The following is a 19297-nucleotide window of genomic DNA, read 5'->3' on the forward strand; positions in this document are numbered from 1 at the left end:
ACACAGTACACAGAAATGCCAACTTCTAGCAGTGGCACTTCTCCACCAGTCACCATAAATCTGCGCACACCATTGCACAGCATTTATTCTCACGAGTTCGCACATACTAAACTCGACCCTGCACTCCACTCACATCACGAATTACCATCGACACACATATCCTCCATGCAATCCTATGGCAGGGCAGGCCAATCTCACCACACGCACTCAGAAAGCGCACGCACTTTACACTGGGCCACAGTGCTAAAGTGCCCAGAGGCCTAAAACCACTACCACCATGTCAGAGCTTGAGGCAAAAAGTTCAGGGGCGAACCTGCCAAAAAGGGCCAAGCCCAACACAGTGGATATTTTGTGCTTCTGTTTGACAGTAGGAGAGAGAAATCAGATCACGTTCCGGGGGTATGTTGCATCCTCGTGCAGTCCTATATTTTTTTTAATTCGATCAGATGGCCATTGTGTCGATATCTTGACATCTCTTTACTCCCATGTTTACTCACACATCTTTTGTGGGCCACTCTTTGCTGACACAGGCATGGAGTCAAATTGGGAAACTAGGGTGATATCTAAAAGGCCAGTATAAGTCAGTTGCCTAGTTATTGGGGTGGGTGGGAGTCTGCCACAAAGAATAAGGTCACAGACTTGATCATGAAAAACACAGTTTCAGTGATTTAAACCTGAGCTGAACTCCAAGGTATCCATGGCACAGAGCACACAGGCTAAATGTAGGATTATGTGTAAAGTATTTATCAGTAACAAAACAGTTATAACGTCAAAACACCACACAATGAAAATCCCACAAACAATTTATAACAAGCATTGGCATAGCCAATAGGTCTTGCCTTTGGGATCTTATAAGTGTTTAGTTATCCAGTACAATGTCCTTAGTGCAACAACATCAACTGTTGCATGGCTAAACACTTATAAGGTCCCAAAGGCGAGACCTATTAGCTATGCCAATGCTTGTTTTTTTTTACGTCTGCAGCTTGTATTTGGTGTGGGGCTGTGGCCTTGGGGGTGTATGTTCTCTGAGTTCTTACCCCCGTGCTACTCTATACCCCCACAATGGGGGGAGTATGAACACCATGGGGCAGATTTATGTTGCACTTGCGCCTCATTTACGCCACCGTTGCGTCACTTTTGTGACGCAGCAGCGGCGCAAATCCTGCGCCATGGTGCGGGGTATTTACAAACGTGACGCATCTCCCAGATGCGTCACGTTGTAAAGCCCTGCGCCACATGTAGGCGTTCCAGGGCAGGTGGGGGCGTTCCGGCGCAGGAACGCCTCCTAAAAGTGGCTGAGTGAAATCTACAAGATTTCACTCAGTCACTTTTAGGCCCATGCTGCGACAAAACCCTGCGCCTGCTTGAAGCAGGCGTAAGGATTGACGCAGCATTGTACAGATAGGGGCCCCCAGATCATTGCTGGAGCTGCGTCGCGCTTGCGACGCAACTCCAGCAATGCGCCACTTTTCGGCACAGATGCGTCACGCATCTGTGCCGTTTTTGCCCCATGGTGCGCCGCATTATAAATGCGGCGCATCCATGGTGGCGCAGCTGTGGTGCATAATAACTGGCGCATCCCTGCTGATATGCAGGGATGCGCCAGTCGTCATAAATCTGCCCCCAAGTATTTTAAGCGAACTCAATTCAAGACTTTTACCAGGCACTACCCTGTTTAACCAGCTTAGTACACATCTGGGCTATAACCCAATTTCCTTCATTGTGTTCATGAGGGCTTCTGGGAGGTTTGAGAAAGGGTCAACCTACTGATTTTAGGATTCGAAACGGACATCTTCTTTTCATTTTGGAATATACAGCATCATTTTTCTCATCAATCCACAGTTTTCTTTAGATATCTGCAGATGAGGCATTTCATCTTTAGTCTCAAGTATGAAGATCGGCGCTGTACTGATAACCTGTTGTATTCTATCTATTGCATATTTCTATGTCTGTCTTTACCCACTCAATGCCCTGCTAGTGGAATGCTTCAGCACTGTGATGTACTACGGAATGTTGGGTGCTGATTGAAGATAAGCCACAGTTATGATGGGGCTGAGCTGCCTGCTGGCTGCTCCTGGTGGGGCTTATTCCAGGATACTTAACATCTTACAATAAATCCTCTTGAAATACCTCAACCTGTCTGGACTACATTACTACATCTTTTTGGCGACGAGTTGATCTTACCTACGTACAACTAAAGAAGTCAAGTTTCAACAAGGCAACTAAAGAAGTCAAGTTTCAAGAAGGCAACCAAAGAAGTCAAGTTGTTTTTAATCTTCATCAAATTACCTTCATGTCAATTCAAGAATTCTATTTTCAAGAAGACAAGAAACTACAAACCTCATCTAATATCAAGCAAAGACTCTGGCTTCAGAGCCCCACCAGTGACCATCACACCGGTCGCCCAACCTGCATATGCCAGATTCTTCTTCAAATTTTCATCAACTGCTGTGTCTTATCAACTATTTCAATTTCAAGGAATATCTACACGTTTTCAAACTCAATTTTACGACAGCAGCACCTCAACAACGAAGGTATTCAAACTCTGCACATATCAATTTCAACTAAAGTCAATGCCTTTCTCTTCTGCCTTTCTGTTGCCGCTGGTACTGTTCTTGCTACACATACAGAATCTCAAGATGCGAATTAAAGGTGTTTTATTTAACGCTATTCAAGCTTGTTATCTCAATACACCTTTCAAGCCTGTTTTTTTTTCAACCTGTGCTGTGCCATCACCGAGAGTTTCGCATCTACATGTTACCTGCTACCTGCTACCTGCTACAGAAAACCCTTTGTTTCTGTGTTTCTGCCTGACATGCAGAGGAGCAATTTTCAAGCGCTATGGAGGAGTGTCATTACTGTTGTCTTCCCCGTGTTTCATTGACCAAGCATAACAAGTGCCGGTTCCAGTTTTAAAAGCTCTGTTTCTTCCTTCATTATAACGTTTCAACTACCAAGATAATTGGACTGTTTTGATGTATTCCTGTCACACCACGGGACAATTTTCAATCCCCTCAGAGTGTGTGTCACCTGCAACCTACCATGCAACCTCATGTCAGCTTTTTATCCGGTGCTATTATGATTGAGAGGAAATTTTCTGTTCGGGCAAAACAACGTGGTTGGGACAATTTTTCCTGTTTGGCAACTATCGAGAAACCTCTATCCAAGAAGGGTAGAACTAATATTTTAGTTCAAGCATTAAGCGTTCTGGTGTTATTGCCTGACATGCAGAGGAGCTACCTTCAAGCGCTATGGGGAAGTGTTATTACTTTTGTGGCAGGTGAGCCTTGTTTATTTGTATTGACGGGCCTTTGGTAAGCCTTTGCTTCATTTGGCAGTTTAACATTATTTTATTTTCAAAAAATCAAGAGAGCGCGTTCGTTTATGTGCACGCGATCTTACCTACATACTGCACTCCTAGGATGTTTTCTTCGCTGCATTTGTGACGTCATGCTTATTGCTCCTCACACGGACGTATTCATGCACGGAGACACCGGGAGCCACTCGTCACGGCGTCATTGTGCGCGCCGCCATTTTTTGTTTGGCAGTACCCTATCTTTTACAATGCACCGTGCATTTGAAGCAGTAGTACGTGCATGCACCACCGGTGCTCGTTTCTATTGCCAACCATGTTTGTCATCGGCTCTACGGCAGTTTCATCATCATTATGAGCACTGTGGGTACACTCATCAATCTTCTGTTACAGTTTTAGTTCGTCAGAACAGTCTTCTAGAAGGATGTGTGTCTTTGTGAATCTGTCAATTTCGATGGCAAACTCTTTTCAACATCTGTAAGTCGAGTACCGGCATGGCATCAGCTGATCTATCGGTGTACCTGTGAGTTTGGAATGACGAAGTTACTCTCTAGTGACATTTTCAAACATTTCGAGCTTTATTCACTGCCATGCTGCCATCTAGTGTTTATTTAAAAAAAACATTCAGTATTTGTATGCCAATTTCTAACTTTAATTTATTATAGTTTTACGTTCCAGTTACAGTTTTACAACGTTTCAACCTCCTGTGTTGTTGTTAACTCTACATTTTCTAAAACTGCTCAGTTACTTTTAAAATAGTGCGACTAGTCAAGCTTTATAACCAGTCAGTTTGTTTTTGTTTAATTTGAGCAGTGCAGAGCAGAGCAGTGTACAAAGGTACATTTATTTCCATGTCAATATAGACGATATGCAGCATTAAATGTTTTTTTTTTCAATCTCCAGCTTAAGTCTGACAGATCTATGGTTGTGAAGTTTGCCGGAGTGTTAGCCTCGTTTAACACCATGCTTTGTGTTCTAGTTGTTTTCTAAAGGGCAACATTTCAATGTTTATCAATGTTTATGCATGCATCCAGTATTTCTGGGTAAGAAATGTGTTTCTCTATCGATTCATCAATTTGCATTTATTCTAGTTGTTTTCAAAGGGCAACATTTCAATGGTTTTCAATTTGATTGAGGTTGTCAATATGTGTTCGTTTCCTTTCAATTATTCAATGTTTTTCAATGTTTTCAAGGTTGTCGATTTGGGGTTTAACCCTCTCAAGGTTTCATTGGAATTTCTATCGAGCTGCATTTTTTTTTCAATGTGTAGCCATATTACGAGGTTGTCTCTGTATGGGTTTATATCTCTCTCAAATGTTCAATAATTTTCAATCTAATTTTTAAATGCTGTTTTGCAGGGTGGTGTGGGGTATCTTTTGTTTATTCCTCTGCCTCTCTGTTTGATATTTTCTTTTCTCTTTTCCGTTATTTACTGAAGAAGGGAATAAGAGTACTGTTTGGTGTTCGTACCTTTAGGTGGTTTTCTCTAAGTCTTCCTATCTTCCTGTTCCTTTTGTGTTTTCGTTGGAGAAGGGAAGAAGAGTACCTATCCTCCCAGTCTAACTATTCTTTTTGTTCCTTTTATGTGTTGGTTTGATGATGGACTAATAGTGCCTATGTTATGTCAACTTAAGGAGCGTGTTTGTATTGTATTGTGTTCTCAGAGAAGGAATGTGTCTCATTTTTATTCTATCATTTCTTTTCTGTATTTTCTGCATGCTGTGCATTGGTTTCTGTCACATCTGTCTGGCCAGTGGGTGTGATAGAGGTTAATGATTGGTACGCTTTCTTTGACAGGTGTTCCTATACTTCTATGTTTAGTTTTCTGTTGTGGAAGAAAAGGAGGTATGTTGTACTCTATCTATTGCATATTTCTATGTCTGTCTTTACCCACTCAATGCCCTGCTAGTGGAATGCTTCAGCACTGTGATGTACTACGGAATGTTGGGTGCTGATTGAAGATAAGCCACAGTTATGATGGGGCTGAGCTGCCTGCTGGCTGCTCCTGGTGGGGCTTATTCCAGGATACTTAACATCTTACAATAAATCCTCTTGAAATACCTCAACCTGTCTGGACTACATTACTACATAACCCCTGTCTGGACCTTATACGGAATGTTCCTCTAGATAGAAAGATCGGGCTTGTCTAAAAGGTAATCTATCTGTCATCACAGGGCAACGTGGTTGACTCATTCCAGCTGCGGGCTTAGAAATGGAGTGCTTTGCTCAACACTTAAGTAGCGGCTGCGAACCTTAGGTGCAGCAACATGCTTGTTCACTCAGCCTTGAATGTCTCTCGAATCAAGGTACACTTTTTGAAATGTATTAACGATTAGTATTGCACCCCTCATCGTCTATTTGGCATGAAGCTATGACCGGATGACCGCTGTTTCCGCTGTGGATCAGCGGGATCTTATGCGGTTCATGTTTTTGCATCTTGCTCTGCACACCTTTTGTACTGAGAATTTGTCTTCGGTAAGCTCTATGCTATTGCAAACTTAGAGGCTGTGGCGGATCCGAGGCTGATGATGCTGGGGCATTCACCGGCTATTCCCCTGTATCTATTGGGCTTATGTTTTTTTTCAATCTCGCTTGCAAGAGTGGTTCTGACAGAATTTTGGCTCGCGAGTGAGTCTCCTGATCCATGAATCTGGTGGTGTGAATTCCTGAAGATAAGTAACTGTAGATGGTATTAATTGAGAACGATCCTCGGTGGAGAAAGCTCACTTCGATTTGGGACCCTGTCCGGGGCTAGTTGGCCAATGTAGCTTCATAATAGGACGTGCCTGCCTAGTCACATTTTCTTTTTTCCTTTTTCTTCTTGGTCCTCTCCTCCACCTTATCTAGTACATGAATTTGTTTCTCCTTTTCTGTTTTCTTGAGGAAAATATATTATTCTGTTTAGCTAACTGGTCTCTTTTTGATTAAGGATGCTATGTTTTGTTCTGTCACTAATTGTGCTTTTTTAATTATTTTATTGTTAAGCAATGTGTCTTGTCCCCCTGTATGCCATTTTGTTGCTTTCTAGTTCAGTTTGTAATCAAATAAAAAATAATTGATTTAAAAAAAAAAAAAGAAAACACAATCATTGGGCGGGGCAAATGGATCAGGCCTGAGCAATGTGTGAGTGCGACATGAGGTAGCAGGAGGACTGGACATCAGATCTGACAGCGAGGAGATGAGGTAGCAGGACTAAAATCTGACTTGGTATGATAGGAGGAAAGGCATTGGACAAGCAACCTGGATCTGTAGGGCAAACAGGAGGAAGAAGTAATCAAACCTGCAGAGAAGGGTGGGTATGAGTGATTAGTAAAATAATCCATTGCCATTTGGAAGGGCACGGATTAGGATTTAATGCCAGATCTTGGCAGTAGGAAATCATGAGATCCTGGAAGGCGAGTTTCTGAGAGACCATGATGGACAATGGGTGCATGATCTAGGAGGAGGCGACATACATTAGAGATCTGCAAGAACGATCAGATGTGACTTCGGTGGTGGGACATATCAAAGGAGCAATAGGGTACTGAAAATGTGCTTTGGAGAAACTGAGGTTAGAAAGTGGGGTATGGGGGAGGGAGCATGAAGGGTACTCAGCATGAGGGAGGAAAGCTTAAAAAACAGACATTTTCCCTATTGCGGATTTCCACAAGAGGGTCAAGCAACATCACTCGTCCTCCTAAAGATTGCTTACACAAATGGATTGTATCACTAGGTTCCGCTCTCACCCAGACGCCAGAGAATTCAGAACTCTGCCACATGATTACTTTTAAGTTTAAAGACACACACACATCTCCTCTGCTGTAAAGTCACTCCGTTGGTTACTGGTTGCAAGAAGATGTTTATTCAAATTATTCTGTATCACTCACAATGGAATAAACCATACAGGTCCTGAAAACCGTTGAATGAAAATCAACAAATACTTCAAACCCGACATATGACCTTGCAGACTAGCGCCGCAATTAATCATCCCACCTTACAAAAGGAAAACAGTCAGTGGCACTACTTTCTCCGTAGTGGCTTCCAAATTATGGAGTTCCCACCCAACAACAAGAGCCACTGAATGTAGAAGAATGAAGAGCTAGATGTTCCCTACCTGCCCATCATGGAATCCCTGAAGCGCCATCTCCTTGAAAACAGGACACACGACTACAATAAAGCCTGCTCTGCCCACAAAGAGAACCTCTGGCCAAATTGCCAAGATCTTATGCAACAAACTGCAGGGACTGGATGGGAGAAAGACAGATCTCCCTCCCACCCAGTCCCTGCATAATTAAATATACAAATAAATGTGCTACCAAATCTGAAGGTACTGTTGTTCTTTTCTACTATTACCTGCTCAAAACTGCATGAAACCTATAAGCTTCTTCCCACTGTAGTTCATAATCAGTGCGCGAAACAAAAATTTACAGTTTTATGACCAATGAATACCCATCAAGCTCTGCATGCTGTGCTCCCCTTATAAGAGTTCTATTCCAAATTGCATTTCTTTAGTCAGCCCTAACCAAATCAGATTGTGCACTGGCTTACTTTTCTGTATGTACTTGTGTGAGTTGCCCTCGCCTCAACCCATAGACCATAACCCCCTGCTTTTCACAAATTGGTAATCACTTGCCTGCAAATCTGTAGACACGCTAAGCCTCCTCCACCCTGTCTATTGACCCACCAATCATTCGAACAAACTACACAATAATTCGTACAAACTACATGCTCCCCTGTCCCAACTAGCGATTACATCTAACTCCCTCTGATTCCACCAAAACGAACTGGAGTAACCATGTAGGGCTTTATTTTGAGAACACAAATTTAAACTCCCTAATCAAAAACAACTGAATTAACAACTAACTTTAGGTTCTGCAATAGCATGCTAGTTACCATAAAGTGCCAGTCTAATGCCTGGTCAGGGGTTGCAAGCACTGAGAAATTTCCTTTGAAAGAAAAAAGAATATATATATATATATATATATATATATATATATATATAACAACGAAGATTTCCCTGCACCTCCACAGCAATGGGGAACAGAGACGCAAACCCAAACGAATGAGGTCAGATGACGTTTATTCTTTTCTCAACCTCGAACCTGACGCGTTTCGGGCTTCAGAAGCCCTTGCTCACAAGTCAGCTTGAAACACTTTCGTCATTATTTTTAAATGCTAAACAGTGATTGGAGTGTCCACACCACATGGTGCATAGACATAGAAAGTGGGTAAAATACTGCACAACATTGGTATTACGAAAAGTCTGTTTTCTCCACATATGTTGAATCATTGTTGCTTAAATGCTTATAAATTGACAGTTGTGTTACATTTTATGACCAAAGAGAGACATAAATACTCAAAATAATTCTAAAAGCTAATTCTAAAAGCTAATAAATATGTTAATAAATAAAGTTTTTAATAAAAAATTATTTATATATTAAAAAACACATTTAATCCTCAAAGTATGTTAAAATTGTCAAAGCCTTTGGTGAATAAATATATGACCAAAGTGCAACAATTTAAGAGGATAGAACAGTATTAGTCTTATGATCGTATATATGTCCCAACAAGTAAAAAGTGTCAGCCTAAATGCTATGTTATTCAACTAAATCTTATATTGACAGACAGATCAATGCAGTATTACGCACCTAAGTTAAAAGTGCTAACTATCTGATCCATCCATGGATCACCACAAAGTGCAAGTGCGATGTAAAAATGTGTGCATCTAAACATATAAGTAAACACAAAAAATAAACCTTCAGGATTTATTCTGCTTTTGCTAATTATTTGAACAGTCACCGTAGTGAACTCAATTTATCATAATACTCAGACATAGACAATACAATATACAGAAGACATAATTCATTCTTTTGTAAAAAAATTTATGAGAAATTATATTTTGTAGTATTTCGTTAGTTTCCAAAAGCGATTTGAACATTGGCAACTCAAGACTACTGTAACAATGTGAAACCTTGACAGTAGTTATTGACACTTTTTGTATGGGTATGTATCACTATTAATTGGTCATACGACACAAACCACTGGTTCAGATAGTTGTGACATACATGAACATCAAATGGCATTTCATTGCATCAAAACAGTGTCACAAGCGTCGACGTTTCGGTCTCCTTATCCGAAATATTAATCCACGAGACCATCATCAGGACAGAAGTTGCACCATGTATCTAGTATAAAAATACATATATACAAATACATCAACTTTGTAATTCATACTTTTTTCAATTTTTAGTATTTTTTAAAAAAACATATCCGAGTTAAACTTTGAAGTATTGTCAGTACACTGAAGGAAAACAGAAAGACAGGTGTATCCCAATTATGCCACCCATACGTGGAAAAGTACCCACTCCCTGGTTAATATAAACCAAGCCGTGAAAAATATATATAAATGCCACTCATCTACCATCACCCAAAAAGTGAAACAAATACTTATATTTACACAAATACACAAATATATATCCATAAGTACTCACTCTAATACTCTAATTCTTACTCTTGTAAATCTGTCTCAAATATCACAGAACCACTACAAACCAAAGAAACAACATCCAATGAAATGTGATATAAGCGAATAACTTCAAACCAATCACTGAGTCCAGAAAAAGCCATCAGGGAAAGACGTTGTAAACTCACTCAAAAGCAACTGTTTGCATCTGTGCTTCTGTATTCTGAAAGCAAACAGTCAAAACAAACCAACTTAGTATAATCGAATCGTCATTAATGATCGAGTCAGCCAAAAATCGCCCAACGTTGAGGCGTCTGTATTTCTAAATATTAGCGGCGTGTACCACTTACTTCATTAGGCACCTGGATAACTTCTCCGGTTGTACTCGCCAAATCAAGTCCGAGCAACAACTCGGGTACGGCGGAACCGGTATTAAAACACCTTTAAACCGGAAGTTGTCATACCAATGGAACGGGGATAGAAAATGAATACAAAACAGAGTGGCCATCTTGGAATGTAGTCCACACATATGTAATCCACAAAAACGAAGCGGGATTAGTCAGAAAAATCAGCAAATAGAGAAAGATTGCAGATTTCCTTTTAAGTCTCTCAACAATCGTTCAATGCAATGAAATAAAATAGAATAAACACATACAACGATACAAAATCCATCATAAAAACATGTCCTGTACAATGTAATGGCTTATATCAGGTACATCAAGATTGTACATGAAAAAAGTGCATAAACGCCACAAATTAATGTCACAATAATAATGTGGCTGTATTCCATAAGGTTCCTTAAGAATACGGTATTGTAACAAGAACCAGATGGTTAACTACATGAAGCATCGAAGTTCAATCCATAGGAGTCGAATATACCAACCCACTCAAGAAGGATACATTAGATAGGCCATGTAATTCATAATGTGGCCAAAGTTTGCCATTCGATAAACAAATTTAATCCCATTTTTACTGTTTTAGCAGACCAAATCCACCTGTTTTCCTTCAGTGTAAGTGCTCTGTCCACATTCTGTCTGCGTTTAGTGTTCTTTACAGACTCAAGGACAAACCATTTCATATCTGAAGGAGTGTGGCCTTTTTGCATGTAATGTTCCACTAAGGGTGCTGTGACAACTTTACATCTAATGCGAGATTGATGTTGTATTATACGTTTTTTAATCTCCTGTGTTGTTTTTCCAATATAGTAAAGCCCACATGGACATTCTATGCAATAAATGACGTTTTTTGTAAGACAGTTTGTATGTTGTCGCAGAATCCATTGTTTGTCGTTAATAGCACAAGATTTTACTATAGAGGTTGTAGAGCAAGCTATACAGCTACCACACGGATAGTGACCAATTAATGATGGTAAACCCCAAAGATTAGTCAGGGTGATTGGAACCGGTTCTCTGTATGCTCTTACTAGGGAGTCCCTTAGATTGCGAGCCCTTTTAAAAGCAAAACGTGGTGTTGACAACTGTGGTTCTACTTTTTGGATTAGATGCCAATTCTTTGTCACGATCTTTTTAATAGAGTTTGATTCAGTGCCAAATGTTGTTACACAAGTGATGATTTCTGATGGTGGCTGTACATCCTTACTCTGTAGGAGTGCCTCCCGGTCATAATACCAGGCCCTCTTAAGTGAACGTTTGACCAATCTATGTGGGTAGCCCCTTAGTACCAATTTAGTTTGTAATATTTTGGCTTCTCTGAAATAATCCTCCCGTCTGGTACAGTTTCGTTTAATTCGAAGGAACTGTCCAAACGGGAGGTTATCTCGTAAGTTGCGAGGATGATGACTGGTATACTTGAGCAGTGTATTTCTTGCAGTTGGTTTTGTGAAAAGGCTTGTAGATAATCTGCCTTCATCATTCCATATCCGTAAGTCTAAGAAATTTATTGCATGTTCATCATATTCCAAAGTAAAATTAAGATGATTACTTTGTTGATTGAGCCATGTGTGAAACTCTTGAAGTCGGGCAACTGATCCCTCCCATACCAAGAATACATCGTCGATGTATCTGAGATATTTCTTTATCTCTTTTGAAAAGGGGTTATTGTGGTAGATTACTTCTTCCTCCAAAGCGGCCACATATAGATTCGCTATATCGGGAGCAAAAATTGCTCCCATGGTGACTCCCTTAACTTGACCGTAGTAGTCGCCATTGAAAAGGAAGTAATTTTCTTCTAGTGCAATTTTTGCACAATCAGTAATGAACTCTGATGGTACTTGGTGGGGGCGACATCTTTGTTCTAGTGTGGTATTGATCACCTCCAGGGCCTCTCCCTGGGGTATGTTCATGTACAAGCTTTCAATATCCATCGTAACAAGGATGTTCTGATGTTTACTGAATGCTTGGCCTTCTACTGTCACTATCACTTGTGTGCTGTCTCTGGTGTATGATTTTGTTAAAACTACAAATGGCTTAATGAAGAAATCTACATACTCAGCTAGTGGTTGTAGGATCGACTGACAGCTCGCCACAATCGGTCTTCCGGGATTTTTTTAATCATTTTTGTGAATTTTCGGTAGCGTATAAAACGCCGGTATAGAAAAATCACTTTTATTTAGGTAGTCAAATTCTTTAGAACTAAGCCATAGGTTGTCTCGTCCATTCTTTGTGAGCTCCAAGATCTTTTTTCTCACGCGATCGGTAGGGTCTTTCGTCAGTTTAACATAGTGAATCACATTGTTTAATTGGCTAAGGACTTCAAGATCATAGTCTATCTTATCCTGGATAATGATGCTGCCCCCCTTGTCGGCAGGTTTGATAATGAGATCATCCCTGTCGGCAAGGGTTTTAAGTATCAGATGTTCCTCTTTTGTGAAATTATATTTCACGTAGTGTCTATTTCTAAACATTTGTTCAATCTCCATCAAAACAACATTTTCAAATGTGATCAGTTCTTTGGGCATCATGTTTGTCGATGGATAAAAAGTTGAAGAGCATCGTAACCCCGTAACATTATTCTGTGTCACCATTGGAGTTTTACTAAACATGTGTTTCAAACGAATCGTCCTAAAAAACTTATAAAGTTCAACATGTGTTGTAAACATATCATTCCTGTTAGTGGGGACATATGACAAACCATGACTTAGTAATTCAATCTCTTTGGTACTTAATTCATGTTTAGAAAGATTAAAAATGGGGACTACCTCAAGATTTTGAGAATTGAGGTTACACATAGTTAAAGGGGCTTCCTGCATCGTTGGTTCTACCACTCGTAATATGTGTTCCTGGTCTGTCGAAATCCTGGGGTATACTGGTTCCTGAACCACCCTCTCCTGGTGTTGCGAGTTCTGCCTCTCTGAGTATGAGAGCCCCTTCCTAAAAAAGATGGAGGTGGCTGATTCTGCCCTCTACCGTATCTAAACATATAAGAACATCAAGAAAACAGGTAAAAGAAGGCTAAAACCCACATTCAACAAAATTAAAATTCGGGCTAAAACCTAACTAAAACCTATTGATGTTTTCATGTGCAAATTGAAAAGGGAAGAGGAATCACAGTCATTTTAACTGAATGATCACAGATCAAACAACCAATAACACATTGGCGGGAGTACCCAAAGATTAATTTAAAAATTTGTAAATCGATAAAAATTATTATTATTATTCATAATCCAAAAATGTAAAAATGTGTTCGAGGCATATGAGCTGCAGATTGTACACTTAGCATAGATCGCCATCTGGTGTTGGGCCCGGATGTTTGCAGTTTGTTTTTGTTCTTTGGACAGTCTTTGGAAGTCACGAGTTCGGTGACTCCTCCTTCGGTCCGTACTGCGCATGGGCTTCGGCTCCATCCTCAGATTGTTTTTTTCCGCCATCGGGCTCGGATGTGATACTTCGTGCTCCGGCTTCGAACTTCTACGGTTCCAGCCTCGACGGAAAATCCTCGTTCTTCGAGTTTCTTCATCATATCTTCATCTCTCGAAGCGGCACTTTTCTCCATTCCGTACATCGGCACCGGCCTTCGGGCCCTTCTCGACTCCGGTCCCGGCCGATGGAAAGGACTCCGTTCAAAAAGTGCCCAAAATGTGGGTCTAAATTTCCCCACACCGACCTCCATCAGGTGTGTAACCTTTGCCTCTCTCCAGAACACGAGGCTAGAGACTGCCCCGCCTGTAAGTCTTTTCGATCAAAAAAGACCATCCGGGATCGAAGAGCTCGACGCACCATGGCGCACTCATCGACCGCAGCTCCACCGGACATCTTCGGAGACGACGCCGGAGCTTCGGGGCAACTACACACCGAGCAGGAGGACGACGTCGTCAGCGCTTCCGAGGCCGACGACTCCGACGTGGAGGACATCACACCGGCGCAGCGGGTCGTGAGTACTGTACCCCCTCCCACCCCCGCGCCCAAAACCAAAGAGACTCAGGTTACACCCTCGCCTGCAGGCCTGGGTACAACCAAGCACTCAGCTTCTATCACCCCACCTTCGGGCCCGGTGTCGAAGCCTCAGAAGTCTCACGGCAGCTCGGGCTCGAGCCAGCCGACGCCTGGTGCCGAAAAACACCATCCGGCACTGAAGAAAGTGATACCCAGCTCGACTCCGAAGCCACCGGTGCCGAAGCCTGGACTCTCGGTGCCGACAAAACACAAACACATCTGTCGGCACCGACGCTCCGGCGCCGAAAACTCCTTCGACGCCGAAAAAACCAGAGGTTCCAAAAAAGCATGGCGCACAGAAACCATGAAAACCCTCGGCTCCGAAACCATCGGCGCCAACGGACGATTCGGCGCCACTGGATCTGTTTACACCAGACCCTTTGCAAAAGACTCTATTTAAAGATCCAAAGACTGGGCTATTGACTTTAGTTATCAAAAAAAGATGTCTTGACACTCCGGCTCCTCCTCCACCACCCAAGCGGAAGGACTCTGCTACTTCTCCTCTCAGAGTGCCCTCCCCACTACCTCCTCCTCCACCTCCTCCACCCCCTCCCCCTCCCAGGTCTCTGCCACCCTTACCTCATCACTCCCCGACCCCGTCCCCAGATCCGGATTACGGGAATCGAGATTATGACCCGGCGGACGCCCCAATGGACCCCACTCCACCGGGGACCCCAGACCCATGGGAAGACTACCAAAACCCTGACATACCGGATATGCCTCAGGACGACCTATACCCATCCAGGCCGTCTCCTCCAGAGGACTCCTTAGGGTTTCACCACTTAGTGCAGAGAGCAGCACACTACCATGGGGTGGAAATGCATAGTGAACCAGTGGAAGACGACTTCCTACTGGATACATTTGACATTCAGGACAAGTCCACATCTATCTTGCCCATGCTTAAAGGTGTCACCAAGCATGCTGCAGAGGTGTTCAAAGACCCTGTCAGGGCCAGGGTATTGAACCCTAGAATAGAAAAAAAGTACAAGGCGGCACCCACAGACCCTGCATACATTAAGGGCCCTGCTCCCTTAGATTCCCTAGTTGTGTCCACAGCTAGAAAGCGGGCTAACTCCCAGTCCTCAGGAGAAGCCCCACCGCCAGATAAAGAATCCAAACTTCTAGACGCGTCTGGCAAACGCACCGCCTCCCAAGCTGCAAACATGTGGCGCATTGCAAATACACAAGCGCTACTTGCGCGCTATGACAGAGCACACTACGACGAGCTTGAGGCTCTTATGCAGCACCTCCCCGAAAAACACAAACGCAAGGCTCATGAACTAATACAGGAGGGTAAACTAATTACTAACACCTCCATTAAGTGTGCCCTCGATGCAGCTGACACCGCTTCTAGAGCCATAAATACTAGTGTCCTGCTTCGTCGTCATGCCTGGCTCAGGATCTCAGGGTTCAAGCCTGAAGTCCAGGCGTCCATACTAAATCACTCCTTTGACCAACAAACTCTCTTTGGGCCAAAGGTGGACGAAGCGTTAGAAAAGATGAAAAAGGACACAGACACAGCAAAGTCTATGGGGGCACTACAATCACAGGCCCCTAAACGCTCATCCTTTCGTAGCACAGGCAGAGGCTACTCCACCGATAGCGCCTCTACCTCCTACAAGTCCCCTCCTCAAAATACCTTTTCAAAGGGCTACCAAAGGGGTGGTTACAGAGGCAACAACAATAAGGGCAGGGGCAAAACTAACACCACCCGTTCTGCCACCCCGCCCGCACAATGACTCCCCTTCCCTCCCCCCAGACCATCCCACTCCGGTCGGGGGCAGACTGCAAAACTTTATCCACGCATGGGAGTCCATAACATCGGACAAATGGGTGACCCAAATTATTCGGTCAGGGTACTGTCTCGAGCTAACATCTACCCCACCCAATATCCCACCAAGGCACCGTCCAATGTCTCAAGAACATTCCACACTACTCAAACAGGAGGTGCTCTCCCTCCTCCAAAAACACGCTATAGAGCAGGTCCCCGTCAATCAGCAAAATCTAGGGGTCTACTCTCTGTATTTCTTAATACCAAAGAAAGACGGGACCCTGAGGCCCATTCTGGACCTCCGGCCTCTAAATGCCTACATACATTCAGACCATTTCCACATGGTCACCCTACAACAAGTCCTCCCGCTCCTCTGTCAGGGAGACTTTCTCACTACCTTGGATCTGAAAGACGCATACTTTCACATTCCAATACACCTTTCTCACAGGAAGTACCTCAGGTTCGTGGTGGAGGGTCAGCATTACCAATTCACGGTTCTCCCCTTCGGGGTCACCACCGCACCACGGGTGTTTACCAAATGCCTAGCGGTAGTAGCAGCACACCTCAGACGTCAACATATTCACGTCTTCCCTTACTTAGACGACTGGCTGATAAAAGCCGCGTCCTACGACCAATGTGTGCAACATACAAACAGCACCATCCAACTGCTCCACCAGCTAGGATTCACGGTGAACTACCAAAAGTCCCACCTCATACCATCTCACACAAAGCAATATCTCGGGGCCACTATAGACACCTCCAGAGGTATTGCCTATCCAAACTCAGTCAGAATCGCAAGCATACAAGCCTTGCGCAAAACATTCCTTCCTCAACACTCTCTTCCAGCAAGAGTGTTTATGAAGCTCATAGGAATGATGGCGTCTTGCATTTTCATAGTGCCCCATGCAAGACTCCACATGCGTCCACTTCAAGAGTGCCTAGCACAACAGTGGAATCAGGCCCAGGGTCAGCTGACGGATCTGGTGTTGGTGGACGGCCGCACCCATCACTCTCTGCAGTGGTGGAACACCACAAACCTTTCCAAAGGGCGGCCGTTCCTGGACCCGGTTCCTCAGGTGATTCTAACAGCGGACGCATCGCTCTCCGGCTGGGGAGCGCACCTCTTACACCTCACAATGCAAGGTCTATGGACGCCACAGCAAAAATCGCTCCACATCAACCATCTGGAGCTCTTGGCGAACTTTCTAGCCCTAAAATCTTTTCAAAAACAGATTTCGGGCAAAGCAGTCCTCATTCGCACAGACAACATGACTGCAATGTATTATATCCAAAAACAGGGGGGGACACACTCTCCCCAGCTCTCCCGCTTAGCCCAGAGCATATGGAGATGGGCAATTCCCCAAAACATCTTTCTCCTGGCACAGCACGTTCCAGGCGTACAAAACACCATGGCAGATCTGCTCAGCAGACAAACGCAACAACTACACGAATGGGAACTGCATCCACAAGTTCTTCACCCATTCTTCCAAAAGTGGGGGCATCCTCAGATAGACCTCTTCGCCACCCACGAAAACAAAAAATGCCCAAGCTTCGCCGCCAGATACCCACACCCATTGTCCAAAGGCAATGCGATATGGATGAACGGGTCAGGCAGATTTGCATACGCCTTTCCACCTCTCCCACTAATTCCGTTAGTGGTAAGGAAGCTACAACAGCACTCCCTCACACTCATTCTGGTAGCCCCAACATGGGCCAGGCAGCCGTGGTACACCACACTACTACAGCTATCGGTGGTGCCACATCAAAAACTGCACCTGTCCCCATGCCTCCTAACCCAGAACCATGGAGAAATCAGGCACCCGGACCCAGCTCAGCTCAACCTTGCAATCTGGCTCCTGAAATCTTAGAATTTGGATACCTTAACCTTCCCCCTGATTGCATGAACATTATCATGGAAGCCAGACGTCCTACCACTAGAGCATGCTATGCCGCAAAGTGGAAAAGATTTGTAATTTACTGCCGCAACAATACAATCAACCCTTTAGATGCATCCATACAGCACATCATATGCTATCTGCTCCATCTTCACAGGTGTAACCTGGCATATTCATCCATACGCCTACACCTAGCAGCGATTGCTGCTTATCTACAAAACAGACAGCATTTATCACTGTTCAGAGTGCCCGCTATTAAAGCCTTTATGGAAGGCCTTAAACGAGTAATTCCTCCCAGGGCACCACCTTCCCCTGTGTGGAATCTAAATGTAGTTCTTACACGGCTAATGGGTCCACCCTTCGAACCAATGCATAAATGTGAGCTACAGTTCCTCACCTGGAAAACAGCTTTCCTCGTAGCTATCGCTTCCCTTAGAAGGGTTGGTGAAATACAAGCGTTCACTATACAGGAACCCTTCCTACAAATACATCACAGCAAGGTCATACTTCATACAAATCCGAAGTTTCTGCCCAAGGTCATTACCCCTTCCATCTCAATCAATCGGTGGAATTACCTGTCTTTTTCTCGCAACCTCAATCTGTTGCAGAAAGGGCCTTACACACACTTGATGTTAAGAGGGCTTTGCTGTACTACATACAAAGAACGCAACCTTTCAGGAAGACTAAACAATTGTTCGTTTCCTTCTCTCCACCACATAAAGGCAACCCCATCTCTAAATCAGGGATAGCTATGTGGATTGTAAAGTGCATACAAATTTGCTATCAAAAGGCAAAAAGAACATTATCTGTTCCACCTAAAGCCCACTCTACTAGAAAGTTAGGGGCTTCTATGGCTTTTCTAGGGAACATACCCTTAGATGACATCTGCAAAGCAGCCACATGGTCAACACCGCACACCTTCACAAAACATTACTGTGTAGATGTGCATTCCAAGCAGCAAGCTAGTGTGGGCCAGGCTGTACTAAAGACACTTTTTCAAACCGCTGCAACGGATACCGGTGGTCGCCGCTAAGGTTGGGTACTGCTATATAATCTATGCTAAGTGTACAATCTGCAGCTCATATGCCTCGAACGGAATATGCTACTTACCAGTATGCATCTGTTCTTGGCATGTAGAGCTGCAGAGTTGTACACGCCCACCCGCCTCCCCGGCTACCTGTATCCGTTCCAGTCCATCTTATTTAGATACAACACACATGGGTTTCTCACTGTTATTACTACGCTCCATCATTTCCCTGTTGGCGAAAAACAATCTGAGGATGGAGCCGAAGCCCATGCGCAGTACGGACCGAAGGAGGAGTCACCGAACTCGTGACTTCCAAAGACTGTCCAAAGAACAAAAACAAACTGCAAACATCCGGGCCCAACACCAGATGGCGATCTATGCTAAGTGTACAACTCTGCAGCTCTACATGCCAAGAACAGATGCATACTGGTAAGTAGCATATTCCTTTCTATCCCGAG

The 19297-nt window shown here is 43.5% G+C and overlaps 1 long non-coding RNA gene across 1 annotated transcript in view; it reads left to right on the plus strand.

The window, feature by feature from the left end:
• The first annotated feature begins 3684 nt into the window (after window positions 1-3684).
• Window positions 3685-19297, plus strand: part of LOC146833420 (uncharacterized) — a 59242-nt gene continuing 43629 nt past the window's right edge. Inside the window, exon 1 of the long non-coding RNA XR_014960586.1 lies at window positions 3685-3836. This is a non-coding gene — a long non-coding RNA (uncharacterized LOC146833420). The remainder of the gene's footprint in view (window positions 3837-19297) is intronic.

Source organism: Triturus cristatus, chromosome 4_2, assembly GCF_964204655.1.
Source record: "Triturus cristatus chromosome 4_2, aTriCri1.1, whole genome shotgun sequence".
Classification (NCBI taxonomy): Eukaryota; Metazoa; Chordata; class Amphibia; order Caudata; family Salamandridae; genus Triturus; species Triturus cristatus.